We start from the raw sequence: 12,925 nt of genomic DNA on the forward strand, positions 1-12,925 counted from the left end.
GGATCAGTGACCTATACCCACTAGACCAAGGTCAGAGGCAGAATTTGAGGCTGTCAGATCCCCGAGAGGCCTGTGGCCAAGCCACCTGGCCCTCTGTGTGTCCCCAGGCCCAGAGCCCTCCCCTCCCCCTGTCTCCAGACTTTGCTCCCAGTCTGGCAGGCCTGTCACCTCTGTCCTTCTCACCTCCCTGACCCTCACGACAGGCCCTCTGAAAGGAGGAATTGCAGCCAGGAAGGCCAAGTTCCGTGGTACCTGAAAGTCCCCTCTTGGACTGTGGGAGTCATTCTTGCTTGATCACCGAACCCCCTTACACACACACATACCACCAACCCCAAATATGGAGCCTCCACAAAGCCCCTTATTAAGAAATTGGTCAATTTCCTGCTAATTAAAACAAATACTATGCCACATTAAAGGCCAATTAATTTTCAGAGCTGCCAGGGAAACATCGCCTGGAAAATGTGCACCCCCGCCCCCTCAGCAAAGGGCAGCTGCGCAGCGCCAGCAGCAAGGCGAGAAGGCCTAGCATCACGGGCCTCCAGCGAGGGTGGGAAGGAAGGGATGGCCAGCTGTGGACCAGGCAGCAGGAGGGGCTGCCAGGTGGGGCTTCCCTTTCCTGGAGGGACCCCGCTCACCTAGCCCAGGAGCTTCGGACACCATCCCTCCCCAGGAAACATAAATCCTAAGACCAAGTCTCCCAAGCCCACAACCAAAGGCAAGCACTTTCTCCATAACGGGTATCCTTAGTTTGTGAAAAATATGGGATCTGGAAGGCTTGTGATCACCAGGCCCTAAGCTATCTCACTGAGCCCCACAGCAGTCCTTGGAGGGAGGTGCCATTGTCCCCATTTTGAAGATGAGCAAGTTGAGGTCCAGAGTCAGCAAGTCCCTCTCCTGAGGTCACAGCTTCTAGAGGCACAGCAGGATATCTGTCAGGTCCGCCATGACTATACCCAGACAAACCTGCAGTGGTTCCTTTTACAACACTGAGGATTTTCCCATAACATAAAAAAGGGCAGGGGAATGACCACGTCTGCATAAAAACAAATTTCATCGGCTGCATTTGTTCAAGGTGAGGCTTACCTGCTCCTGAATCATAAAAAAGCACCGGGGCTTCCCTGGTGGCGCAGTGGTTGAGAATCTGCCTGCCAATGCAGGGGACACGGGTTCGAGCCCTGGTCTGGGAAGGTCCCACATGCCGCGGAGCAACTAAGCCCGTGAGCCACAACTACTGAGCCTGCGCGTCTGGAGCCTGTGCTCCGCAACAAGAGAGGCCGCGACAGTGAGAGGCCCGTGCACCGCGATGAAGAGTGGCCCCCACTTGCCGCAACTGGAGAAAGCCCTCGCACAGAAACGAAGACCCAACACAGCCAAAAATAAATAAAGAAAGAAAGAAAGAAAGAAAGAAAGCACCGGTTTACTGAGAGTTTAGTCCATGCCAGGAGGCCTTTTAGGCCCTGTACAGTTGTCAGCTCACTGAATCCTCACTAGCACGTGAGGTTCAGAGAGGTTAGGTAACGTGCCCAAGGTCACACAGCCTGCCCATGTCTTAGCCATGGAAATCTCTCTTTAAGGTCCAAGTTTTTCCATTTCCTCAAGGTCAAAGCCAAGGTCTGTAGGTCTTCTCCTCTCCTGGCAGGGCAGTGAGCTACAGAAAAAAAAACACTGGGTTCACCCTGTCACCTCAGACACACCCCTTTCCCTCCCTGGGCCTCAGCTCTCTCATCTGCCAAATGGACTTCGTTCAATTTGAGCATCCTGCAGAGGCCCTCGGTCTGAGGCAGGTGGCTGGGAGTAGAGCATCCAGCCAGACGGTAGAAATAGCCGTCCCTCTGCCAGGATAGGGAGACCTGGCTGCCTTGCAGTGAGTGGCAGAAAGAGGCCTAGTGGCCAGACAGGGACACAGTGAGAACAGTGGGGACAAGAGCCCAGCCAGGGCTGGCCATGGAGCACCCCCCCGCCCGGCTGCCCCCGCACTGCAGACAGCTCACGGGGCAGTGAGGGGGCATCCTCTCTGACCCCAGCAGCTCCAGTAGGACCTGAGTGGGTATCTGTTGCCCATCTACCCCCTGTTCTCCATTCCCCACTCAATCCCGGAGATCAGTCGCTCTACCCAGGCCAGGAGTAGAAGGCAGTGGAGATAAGCAGGGGAGGGGCTAGGAGAGGTGCAGAGGCTGGGGTGGGAGGGCGGGTGGTGGGGGGCCCTCTGACCCTCCCCCTTGTGCTGAGCTCTAACTTGGAGGCCCCAGCATTGCATAGAAACTTCTCCCATGGGAATCATCAGAGAGGCGCTCAGGCATCCTGCTTCTCTTTGATAAGGGAGAAGAGGCGCAGGAGCGGGGAGGGGTCTGCGTCTGCTGTGAGTGGTCACAGCTTGGGGATGGGCTGCAGCAGGAGAGTCAGGTGGGAGGGAAACACGGACGCCACATGGGCAATGGCCATGGGGCCGCGTGTGCACAAAACTCTGAATGCATAGAGGATGCCGAGCAACTCGCCGGGAGGGTGGTTCCCAGAGCAACTGACAACTGACTGGGGTCTGAAAGGAGCGTGGAGAGGAAAGGGCGCTCCTGGCAGAGGGCACAGCACGAGCAAAGGCCCAGCGGCCTGACATGAAAGAACATGGCGTGCTGGGAGGACAGAGCAGCTCGGTGTAGTCAGAGTGGAGTCCAATGGCTGGAGCTGATGAGACAGGAGAGGCAGACCTGGCTTCATGCGGTCAAGGCCTTCTGTGTCCTGCTCTGCCAAGTCTTCGAGTCAATAATGATAACAATGCCATCTGCTATCGAACAGTTATAATGTGTCCAGCACCACGCTAAGCCCATCGCAAGCACTGAGGCTCACTGACTCCTCCAACAATCCCATTACGTGAATACTATTATCATCCCCATGGACAGATGAGGTAAACTGAGACCCAGAGAGGTTAGGTAAGTGGCTGGTGGTCACACATCCGATAGTGGCTGGTCTGGGACTTGGATCCAGGCTCCCAGGTCTCACCCAGTAGCATGTGCTACCTCTAAGGAGTTCGGACTTCACCTTAACGCAGCTGGGAACCACGAGGGCTTTTAAAGGGGAGTGGGTGAGTCATACAGTCCTGATGCTCCAAACCCCCGAGTCAGGCTTGTGGAGACTGGGCAGGTCTGTTTTCGAGGTCCACTGGTGGCTCCAGGCCTTCCAGGGATCTGCCCCTGTCTTCCTTCTGCACTTTGCTAAACACCGGGGTTTGGCCTGAGTCTTCTGCCCCAGCTCACTCTCCCTGGGGCTGGGGGGCCGTCACTGCCAGGGACACAGACTCCCACCAGTCAGGGGTCTCAGCCCCTCCAACCCTTCCTGGGTCCCCACATTGCCCACTCTCTTCCCTCTTTCCTTCCTCGCTCAGGGATGGCATCTATGGGGTATACCTGGGAAGTGACCCGCAGTGGAGCTGAACAACCCTCAGAACAAACCAGCAGAGGTGGCCTCCCCTCGGGTGCTGTAGCAGCCCCACGCCCCTTCCCCACTTCCTTCCCAGCCTCCAGCTGCCCTCGGAGGGGTAGGGTCTCGGACACTGCCGAGAGTACTGGAGAGTTCCTTTCCACCATCTTGCCTCCAGAGGTTCTCTTTCATTCTCTCCCTCACCCCACCCCCGCCAAGGGCCTCAGCATTACAGACATCAGACGACAGCAGATTTGAGAAACTCTTCAGGATTTCCCCTGTCTGTCCTCCTTATTGTGCACGTGGAGAAGCTGAGTTCCAGACAAGGACAGTCAGCAGAGCAGCTGGGGACCGGCTTTGCTGGGCTCCTGGTCTCCCACCCCGCCACGCATTTACTGACAGCCCTGTGTTTTCACGTAGGGGAATCTCACATGTGATCCTCATGTCCACCCAGAGCAGGAGGAGTTCAAACAGGAAGACTGGGCTGTTCTGCTCTAGCTCCTTCTGTCTCTAAAACTGCAGAGTCTCCTATCAGCATCTGTAAAAAGAGGCAGGCAGTAGGTCAATGACTTGCCCAAGTTTGTGTACCAGGCTAGTCACAGTCAAAAGGGTCTCCTGTCTGAGGTTCTTCCTGTTCTTCAGTGTTAAGACTGGCAAATACACTGGTCTTGCTTCCCTTTCTGTGCTCATGGCAGACATGACTAATTGATCACAGCACTCTTTCCCTATAAGCCTCACAATCCTTCTCAACACAGGCTTCTCAACACAGGCTTTACCAAGTGTGGAGTTGGCAACCAAGGTGACACCTGTTCACCACTCTTCCTAGATTTTAGGTCTAGTCTGATCTTGTATCTGTCCCAGCACCTGGCCTGGGGCCCAGTACACGGCACAGGTCACAGTGATAAACATTTGTTGAGTGAGTGAGTGAATAAATGGTGACTGTTGAATGAATAACACCTTCCAAAGCCAGTCCCCCGAGACCAGCTCCCTTCATTGTAACAACATGACCATAACAATAATAGCAATGACCCCAACATCTGAGGTTCCCTGAGTCCTCTAAGGCTCTTCAACCGAGGTGAGGGACCACCTGGGAAGTCATCTCCCTTGGCCACACATCACCTGGTCTCCTGCCTCCTGGTCCAGCACTCTGCCCCAGTCCCCCAGCCCCCCAGCCCCAGCTTGTCTTTCATTCTCTGGGTCAGTTAAAGTAGACCCGGGCCTCTATCTGGGGACTTGAAGGGTGTTGAGGGCAGGTCCTAGGGACTAGGGTGGGAACAAGTTAATTAGGAGTTTCCTCATCCTGCTTGGAATTTTAAAATTGCAGAATAGGGGAGATCACAGGGCCCTTATTTGTACAGGTTGGGAGAGAGTGGCCCTCTGGGGGAGGGTGACCTCCCCAAGGTCACCCAGAGAGTTTGGCTGAGGTGGGTCTGCAGAGCCCAGTGTCAGAGTCCCCACGATGCCCTCTCATCTCCTGGCATCCTGTGCGTGCATAGTTAGCTGTTTATTTTATGTCTTTTTTAGAATTTGAGGCCCTTGGAGGGAGGGACCCTAGGCACCTAATGTAAGGTTTGGCTTACGATGGGTGCTCAATAAACAATGGATGAATGTAAGGAAGGAGGAAAGGAGGGAAGGAAGGAACGAAGGAAGGAACGAAGGAAGAGTGGGAGGGAGAGTGGGAGGGAGGAAGGAAGTGAGTGAATGAGTAGGTGGATGGATGGTTGGTGGAAGGATGGAGAGAAGGATGGGAGGGAGGAAGGATATGTGGATGGATGGATGGATGGATGGAAGGGCGGGTGGATGGGTGGGTGGGTGACTGGATGGATAGAAGGAAGAAAGAAAGGGTGGAATGAGTGATGGGTGACTGTCCCCTACATGGGAGGCATCCAGTGACGCAGGGTGAGAGGACTGACTTTGACACAAGAGCAGGCAGTTCGCCCATGGCCCCTCCCCCTCCCCAGCATTTTCATTAGGACCCGTCTACTGCACCTGGCTCCTTGGTCCCTGCCCCGGGAAGATACAGATGCCTCTGCTGGCTTCATTAAGGACCTATTAACCCAGTGTCTCTCATGCCTGGGTTACAGAAGCAGCTCTGAGCAGGGCTAACGATGCTGTCACTGCAGACCTTGGTGGAGAGCCCCACAGGGGCTCCAGTGGGGAGGGCCAGGAACCTGGGGTTACATCAAGGGCTTTAGAGCCGCACAGACCTGCCTGGTTTAATCCCAGTTCCTCTGCTAATTGGCTATGTGGCCTTAGGCAACTCACTTCCCTTCTCGTGCATCGCAGCTTTCTCACCTGTAAAATGGGGTAATAATGTGCTTGTTTGAAACTTCATTGAGCTAACGCATGACATCACCAAGCACGGAGTAAGCGCTCGCTACAACCAGTGACATCCTGAGGACCCACTGGGAGCTGGGCAGGGAGGAGTGCTCATTACACATCGGCCATCTGGTGGGACAGGCGGGTGCTGTGACCATCCTGAATCTATGGAAGAGGAAACTGACGGTACCGGGATGATTAAGTGCTTGGCCAAAGCCTCACTGACTGGAAGGGACAGGGCCAGGATTCAAATGGAGGCAGTGGACGCCACAACTGGGCCATTTCCTGCCTGGCTACAGAGTGGGAACAAAGCCTGGGGCGGGTGGGCGGGGCTGGTGGGGTGCCTCTCCCACCAGTGCCTTGAAGTGACAGCACAGCAGAGGGGAGGAGGAGCTGGGACAATAACGGAGATTTATGGCTTCCAGCTCGATTAACTGCACCATCTGGATGCCACACGTCCACCTGGAAGTATAAGGGACCCCAACACTTCCATATAAATATAGCAGGGAGGGACAAAAACAGTGGGAGAACTGGTGTGAGCTGCCAGGTTGACCACAGGGCCTGTGTGGGGCCCACCTGGCTCTCCTAAAGCAGATGTACCCCTGAGGGTATCTCCCACCGAAAGGGCTGGGTCCCTACCAGTCTCAGGAGAGCCAGAATGGCTGAAGCCCAGGGTGCAGATGCAGAAGGAGGGCTGTGGTCCGAGTCACAGAAAAGGTCAGAGGATGAGCAGGAAGGTGGGAAGAACGGTAGTAATACAAACAACCCAAAGCTTGATCTTGGGATGCAGGACAATCTGACCAACTCTGCGTTCCGGCCCACCTTCTAGCTGGGTAATCCCCAGCAAGTGATTTCACCTCTCTAAGGCTCTGTCTGCTCACCTGTGAAACTGGGATCACCATGGTACTAACCTCTCAGGGTTGTTTGAAGGCTAAATTAGATAAAGAAATGCACAGACCTTGGGGTAGTGCCTGGCACAGAGTAAGTTCCCCATCAGTGGTTGTTGTGATTATTATCTTCCCATTTGCCAGATGGGAAGACTGAGGCCTCAAGAAGGTAAGTGACTTGCCTCAGATTGTATAGTTGGTTGGTGGCAGAGCTTGTGCCAAAGATGGACCTCAGGGCCCAAGGCAGCAATCCTGAGCCATACCAGGGAGAGTGGTAAACCTCTTCCAGCTCCCATAAGAGCTGCCATGTTCTGAGCATCTACTCTGTGCCTGGCGCCATGCTAAGAGCTTTTATGCATAACTTAATGGAACTGTCACAACTTTCGAGGTAGGCACTGCATTGTCCTTATTGTCCAGAGCTACAAGCTTTGGGGGGGCCAAGGCCGTTCACCACCAGGACTGGTTCTGAAGCCCTGGTTCTCAGCACATGCTACTGCCCTCTGAACAGAGGCGGCAGCTTGTCTTTATTGTACCAACTGCTTCTAGCTCCCTTCTGTGTATTTCTTTCCTCCTCCAAGAAGACGAGGGATAAATATGATGGTAAGTCAGCCATGGTGGACCTGAAGTGTTCTGATCATCAGTCAAGCCTCCCCTTCAGGGCTGGGGCCCCTCTCCCGCATATCAAAAGAGGGAGGGAAGAGGGGGCAAGGAACATCACTCCAGCCCCTCCCACTCTCCTTAGCTCTGCCCACGCTGAGTGGCCAGAAACCCATCAGCCTGCACAAGGCCACACCGGGCAAGGAGGCTGGATGGTGGTGGGGTGGGGAGGAGATTTGAAGCAGCAAGTCCCCCTCTGCGTGCACACGCGCTCCCGACATTCCCATCTGGTCAGCCTGGATGCTGAAAATCTAAGTCAGCCCCATACAAAAAACAAAAGCTTCTCATTTCCATTATAGAAAACCTCAGAGACCTGGGCTGCTCTGCTTGCCTTCTCTTTTGGCCAATGTGGCCAGGGCAGGGGCTGGAGAAATGACAGAGGTCCTGGCCAGGGGAGACAGGTTCGAGTCCTTGGCCTGGGGCCTCGCTGGGGCCATACCCTGGGGAGCAGCCCAGAGAGCCTGGCACCCACTGACACCCCCCTGCCTGCCAGGAGCTGTGCCAGATGGGGAGGCTCTGGCTTCTGGCCTCCGCCCCAGCACACAGGCCCCCTGACTTGTCCTCCTGGGACCTCCTGGCCTGTCCATCCAAGATGACCCTTCCTCCTTCCCCACAGAAGCCCAGACCTCTGACCCTTATTAAAAACAAACAAAATCTGGAGAGAAAAAAATCCTGCACAAACAGCCTCAGAGATGTTCATGTCCCCTCCCTCCCCCCAACACACACACACACACACACACACACACACACTGCCTCAGACGTGCAAGGCTGCAGCCAGGCTTCCACATAAACAAGTTGTTGCCGAGTGGCTTTTGTTTATGAAACATTTAGGTTTCCTTCAACTTTTTTTTTTTTTTGGTGGGGTGAGGGGCAGGGGGGTGGACTGTTTCATAGTTTTCTGGTGAACAGAGAGTGGAGAGGGAGCCTGGGGCTTGGCAGGATTTTATTTCTCCCTCTGTGATCTCTGCGGGTTAGAATCTGGGGAAGGTGATACGAGGGGAAAGGGAGCAGGCAACACAGAGGTGGGGGGACCTCTGGGCATCACCTGGAAAAAGTCCCCCCTCTCCCGATGGGGAGGTCAGGCTCAGAGAGGGCTTCAGGCAGCCAAGGTCAGCCCCGGGGCCTAGTTAGACCAGCCCAGGCCGGGCCTCCGGGAGGGCAGGGCCGGTGTACCGCGTCCCCTCGGCGTCCCGCACGCGACCCAGCGCCTAGCGCTCAGAAAACATTTGGGACCACTGGCGGACGTGTCCCTCCTCCTCGGCACCCCGCCTTCAACGCCTGGAAACCAGCGAACCCGCCAGGAACAAAGGCGGGGCTGCTTTACAAAGGCAAACAGCAAACACTTTTGCTTTTTTTTTTTTTCCACCCAAGCCGGCGGTCAGGCAGGTTTGGGGTCCGGGCGGCACCGAGGCCGTGCCGATTGCTCCCGCGGCCGTCGCGCGGGGTCGGCCCGGGGCGCATGCGCGGGCCGGGGCGCAGGAGGCCGCCGCCGCCCGCGCAGCCTCGCTCCGGCCGGTCTCCGTGGCAACGGGCTCGCGGGGGGAGGGGCCGGGCGCGCTGGCCGCGGCGGCTGCTATTTCTGCCGCTTCCTGTTCCTCGCGGCCACGTCGCCATGGCAACGGTGTTACTCACCGCGGCCGCTTCCCGGCTCGGCTGGCGCGCGTGACCCCGGTCGCCCGCGCCCCCTCGTCTCTCACTTGCTGTGCTCCCGCTCTCCCCCCCGGCGTTCTCCCCCTCCGGCACGGGGCTCCCTCCCGCGCGCCCCGGTTTCCCCTCCTCCCAGCCCCGCCCCGCCCTGCCGGTGCCCGCGGCCGGGGAGCTAGAGAGGGAGGGAGATTGATGGGGGACGCCTATTAAGAAACATTGTAACCGTTTCCGTTTTTATTACGTTGACAAGGGAGCGTTATTTACTGTTATTGTTTGTCGAGCTGGCCGCGCCGGAGCGCGGGCAGCCTACCGGGAGCTCACCTTTCGGGCGGTCCCGGGGAAGTCGCGGGTGGGAACGGGAGGCGGGCGCTGGGCAAAGATCTGGGGCGGCGAGGGGGCGCCCCGGGAAGGCCCGGCCCGTGGGGTTCTCTCCTCGCTCCTTCCCCCAGCCAGCCCGGCTGACCCCCTCGCGGGCCGTGTTTTCGCGGGGAGAGACTGCAGAGGCCGGGTGACTCGTGCTGAAGGAGAAAGGCAACAAAAAATAAAAAAGGAACAGATGACTTCATTCTCGGGAAGGCTCCGTCCTACGTGGACCAATATCCTGGGGACTGTGGGGGAACGGCCCCGCTGCCGCTGGAAGCACTCAAAACTAAACCAGATAAAGACCAGAAAATTCTCAGCCTTGTCTGAACCCAGCAAGGGCAGGCTGGCGGCGCGTGAGCCCTAGGTGTGCCCGGGAGGAGGGCCGAATTCCTCCACCGGCCTGGGGCTTGGCTTCCAACAAACCGCCCCACTTGGACTCCTGTACCCTGAGAGGGTGAGCAACTGGCCCAGGGTCACACAGCCAGTTTTCATTCTGCTCAAACACCTGCGGGGACAAAACCAGCAGAGGCAGGGGAGCAAAGCCAGTGCTTGGACTCAGGGCCTTGGAAGAGGGTGAGGCTCAGCTGGAGGCCCGGCGAGGGGAGATTAACTCGGCGGGTGGAAACCCTGGCTGGTCTGACTCCGGCTTACCCCACCGGGAGCCCTCAACTTGGGGGGTTTGTCTGGGGTGTGTCCAAGGGGATCAGATGGGCCTGAAGGATGCCCCACCCCCGAAGTCCCTGCTGGGATGTTAATCTCACCTGCTAATTAAAGTTTGCAATTCTGTCCCTAACTTAACTCCCCACTCTTGAATAATTATTAGCTGAAATGCACAGTTGTGCTCTGGACAGAGAAGCAGAGGAAAAAGCCAGAGGAAAAAGGCCTGAGTTCACACTATAAAAAGGACTTTAAAAAAATGTTTATACTTATAAACAAACGACCCCTAATGAACAGACCAGGTTTTGGAAACTGAACTTTCAGAGACTCTCCTCAGGCTGTTTTGTGTTTTCTTTTCCCCGTCCAAGGGCAGGAGGCTTGGGGTTTGGTCACTGCAGCCTCTCCCAGTCTCTTGGCCTTAGATGATCAACAAGGGCTTTTTTGGCCCCAGGATGGTTTCTGCATACTCTCTGGAGTCTAGCGTGAGGGCCAGTTCCCCACTAAGGCCTCTGGGTCTGGGGTGTGGCAGCAAAATCAAGTTATCTTCAGCTCTGTTCCCAGCATCCACGCAGAGCTCTCAGCTTCGGAGCCCTCCCTGAACGTATGAACCAAAAGTCTTGAGCTGCAAGAGAAGACTGTACCCGCACCCCCTAGTCCTTCCTCAGCAGCTTGCTGCCAGCCTGGTGGTGTGGGAAGGCAGAGGGAAAGGTGGGAAAACAGCACCGCCCTTCCCATCTCTATCACCAGCACTTGCCGCCAGCCTTCCAAGCAAACCCATCTCTGGCAGTAGGTAGCAGGTTTAGAGAGTTGAGCTGGTGTGAGAGTCGTACCCATGGGCAGCGTTTGAATAGAACTGAGTTGTCAGATGACACCCAGCATCACAGAACTTCAGAGCTGGGAGGATCTTGGAGATTATCCACACCAACTGCTTTCCTGTTTTACAGATGGGCAAACTGAGGCCCAGAGAGGGGAAGAGACCTGACTACTACTAACTAGTGGCAGAACCTAGACCAGAACGCAGGGGCCTTGCCTCCCATTCGGGTGCTCGTTGCCCCACTCTGATTCTTCTATGGAATTATCTGTACGATCAGAAGTTCAGGAACAGGGTGGGGGTGGGGCAGGACAACTATGGTGAGGCAGGAGGCACTGAAGTGAGACTGCCTGGGTTTTAAGGGAGAACTTAGACAAGTGAATTCTTCTCTCTGAGCCTCAATTTCCTCATGTGTTAAATGGGGATAATAACAGTACCTGCCCTACCTTTGTCTTAAGGAATAAAAGAGATGGTACAGGAAAAGCACCTGGACTAAGGCCTGGTACATACTAGTACTTAACTGATGTTGGCAATGATGCTGTTGGCAGTGGTGATGCTGGTGGTTGTAGTGGGTTGAATGGTGGCCCCCACAAAAGATATGTCCCCATCCTCATCCCTGGAACCTGTGAATGTGACCTTATTTGGAGAAAGGTTCTTTGTAGATGTTAAGGATATTGAGATCCGATCATCCTAGATTACCCAGGTGGGTCTCAATGTCATCACAAGTGTCCTTATAGGAGACAGAAGGCAAGGACACAGAAGAGGAGAAGGCCATGTGCAGGCTGAGGCAGAGATGGGACTGATGCAGCCACAAGCCAAGGAACACCTGGAGCCACCAGAAACTGAAATAGAAAGGAAGGATTCTTCCCAGAGTCTCGGGAGGGAACACAGCCCTGCTGGCACCTTGATTTTGGCTTTCTGGCCTGCAGAACTCAGAGAGAATAATCTTGTTTTAAGCCACCAGGTTTGTGGTGATTTGTAATGCAGCCACAGGAAACTAATACAGTGGTGACGCTGGCTTCGATGCCACGGTGATGATAATGGTGGTGAAGGTGATGCTGATAGTGACTGCCTAACAAAGTATCACAAACTGGGTTCTAGGGAAGGAACCATTCCCAGCCTCTCTCCTGGCTTCTGGTAGCTCAGGCATCCCTTGGCTTGTAGACGCATCACCCGAATCCTCCAATCCTCTGTCTTCACATGGCATTCTCCCTTCACATTGTCTTCCCTCTGTGTGTATCTGCCTCTGTGTCGACATTTCCCCTTTTTATAAGGACAGCAGTCTTATTGGATTAGGTCCCACCCTGCTGACCTCATCCTAATTTGATTACCTCTGTAAAGACCCTCTCTCCAAATAAGGTCACCTTCTCAGGTACTGGGGAGTTAGGACTTCAACATATCTTTTGGGGGGACACAGTTCACCCCCTAACGGTGGTAGTGATGGAGTTGATGGTGGTGATGGAGATGAGAGTGATAGTGATGGTGAAGGTAATAGGCCTCAGCCCTGGACCCCCAAAGTCTGCAGGAGCTCCTTAGGGAGCTGTGGTCAGTTCCCAAGGCTTTCTGGAGCTCAGGAGTGTCCTCTGCAGTGAAGAGCTGGGTTGGAGTGTCCAGCTGAAGGAGCAGAGAAATGAGAAAGATGATTCCAGGACATCACTGCCAAGTTAGCACCATGGGAAGAGCCAGACACCCTTCCGGAAGCGCTGCCATACCTGCTGCGAGGCCTCCAGCAAACCCTTTAACCTCTTGGCCTTGGCCTCGGGTTGGGTCTGCTGTTATAGAAGACGCTGCTTCGCTCCAGGGTGCTGAGAATCTGGGATTCCAGAGCCGCGGAAGTAGGAGCCCAGCCGCCTCAGGCCAGGGGGTTGCATCCGGCGAGTGTGCAGCAGGTAGGAGGGGCAGGAGAGCGCTCCCACTGGCTCCCCGGGGGCCTGCGTCCTCCCTCCCACGGTAGAGTGCATGCTATTTTTATACACCGCTAAGCCGGTGCTGGTCTCCTGGCCCCTCCCAGCTGCCAGAAACCTCCCTGAGGGCAGGGACCGAGTTGGTCCTCAACATGTGTGGATTGAGCGGGGACAGTTTTACAGAACCCCCAGCCTCTCCCTCCTCTCTCCCGCGGGCACAATGGAGCCAAGACAAGGTGGGGGCGGCCACCTGGGCCACTCAGGGAACA

At 55.7% G+C, this 12,925-nt stretch overlaps 1 long non-coding RNA gene across 1 annotated transcript; it reads right to left on the reverse strand.

The window, feature by feature from the left end:
- Positions 1–1,418: 1,418 nt before the first annotated feature.
- Positions 1,419–12,682, reverse strand: LOC133098198 (uncharacterized). The gene is made up of 4 exons (XR_009702123.1): positions 12,465–12,682; positions 9,243–9,439; positions 3,843–3,949; positions 1,419–1,648 (listed from the first exon to the last, which is right to left on the reverse strand). It is a non-coding gene; the product is annotated as an uncharacterized LOC133098198 (long non-coding RNA).
- Between the last annotated feature and the right edge of the window lie 243 nt (positions 12,683–12,925).

This window comes from Eubalaena glacialis, chromosome 9 (genome assembly GCF_028564815.1).
Source record: "Eubalaena glacialis isolate mEubGla1 chromosome 9, mEubGla1.1.hap2.+ XY, whole genome shotgun sequence".
NCBI classification, from domain to species: Eukaryota; Metazoa; Chordata; class Mammalia; order Artiodactyla; family Balaenidae; genus Eubalaena; species Eubalaena glacialis.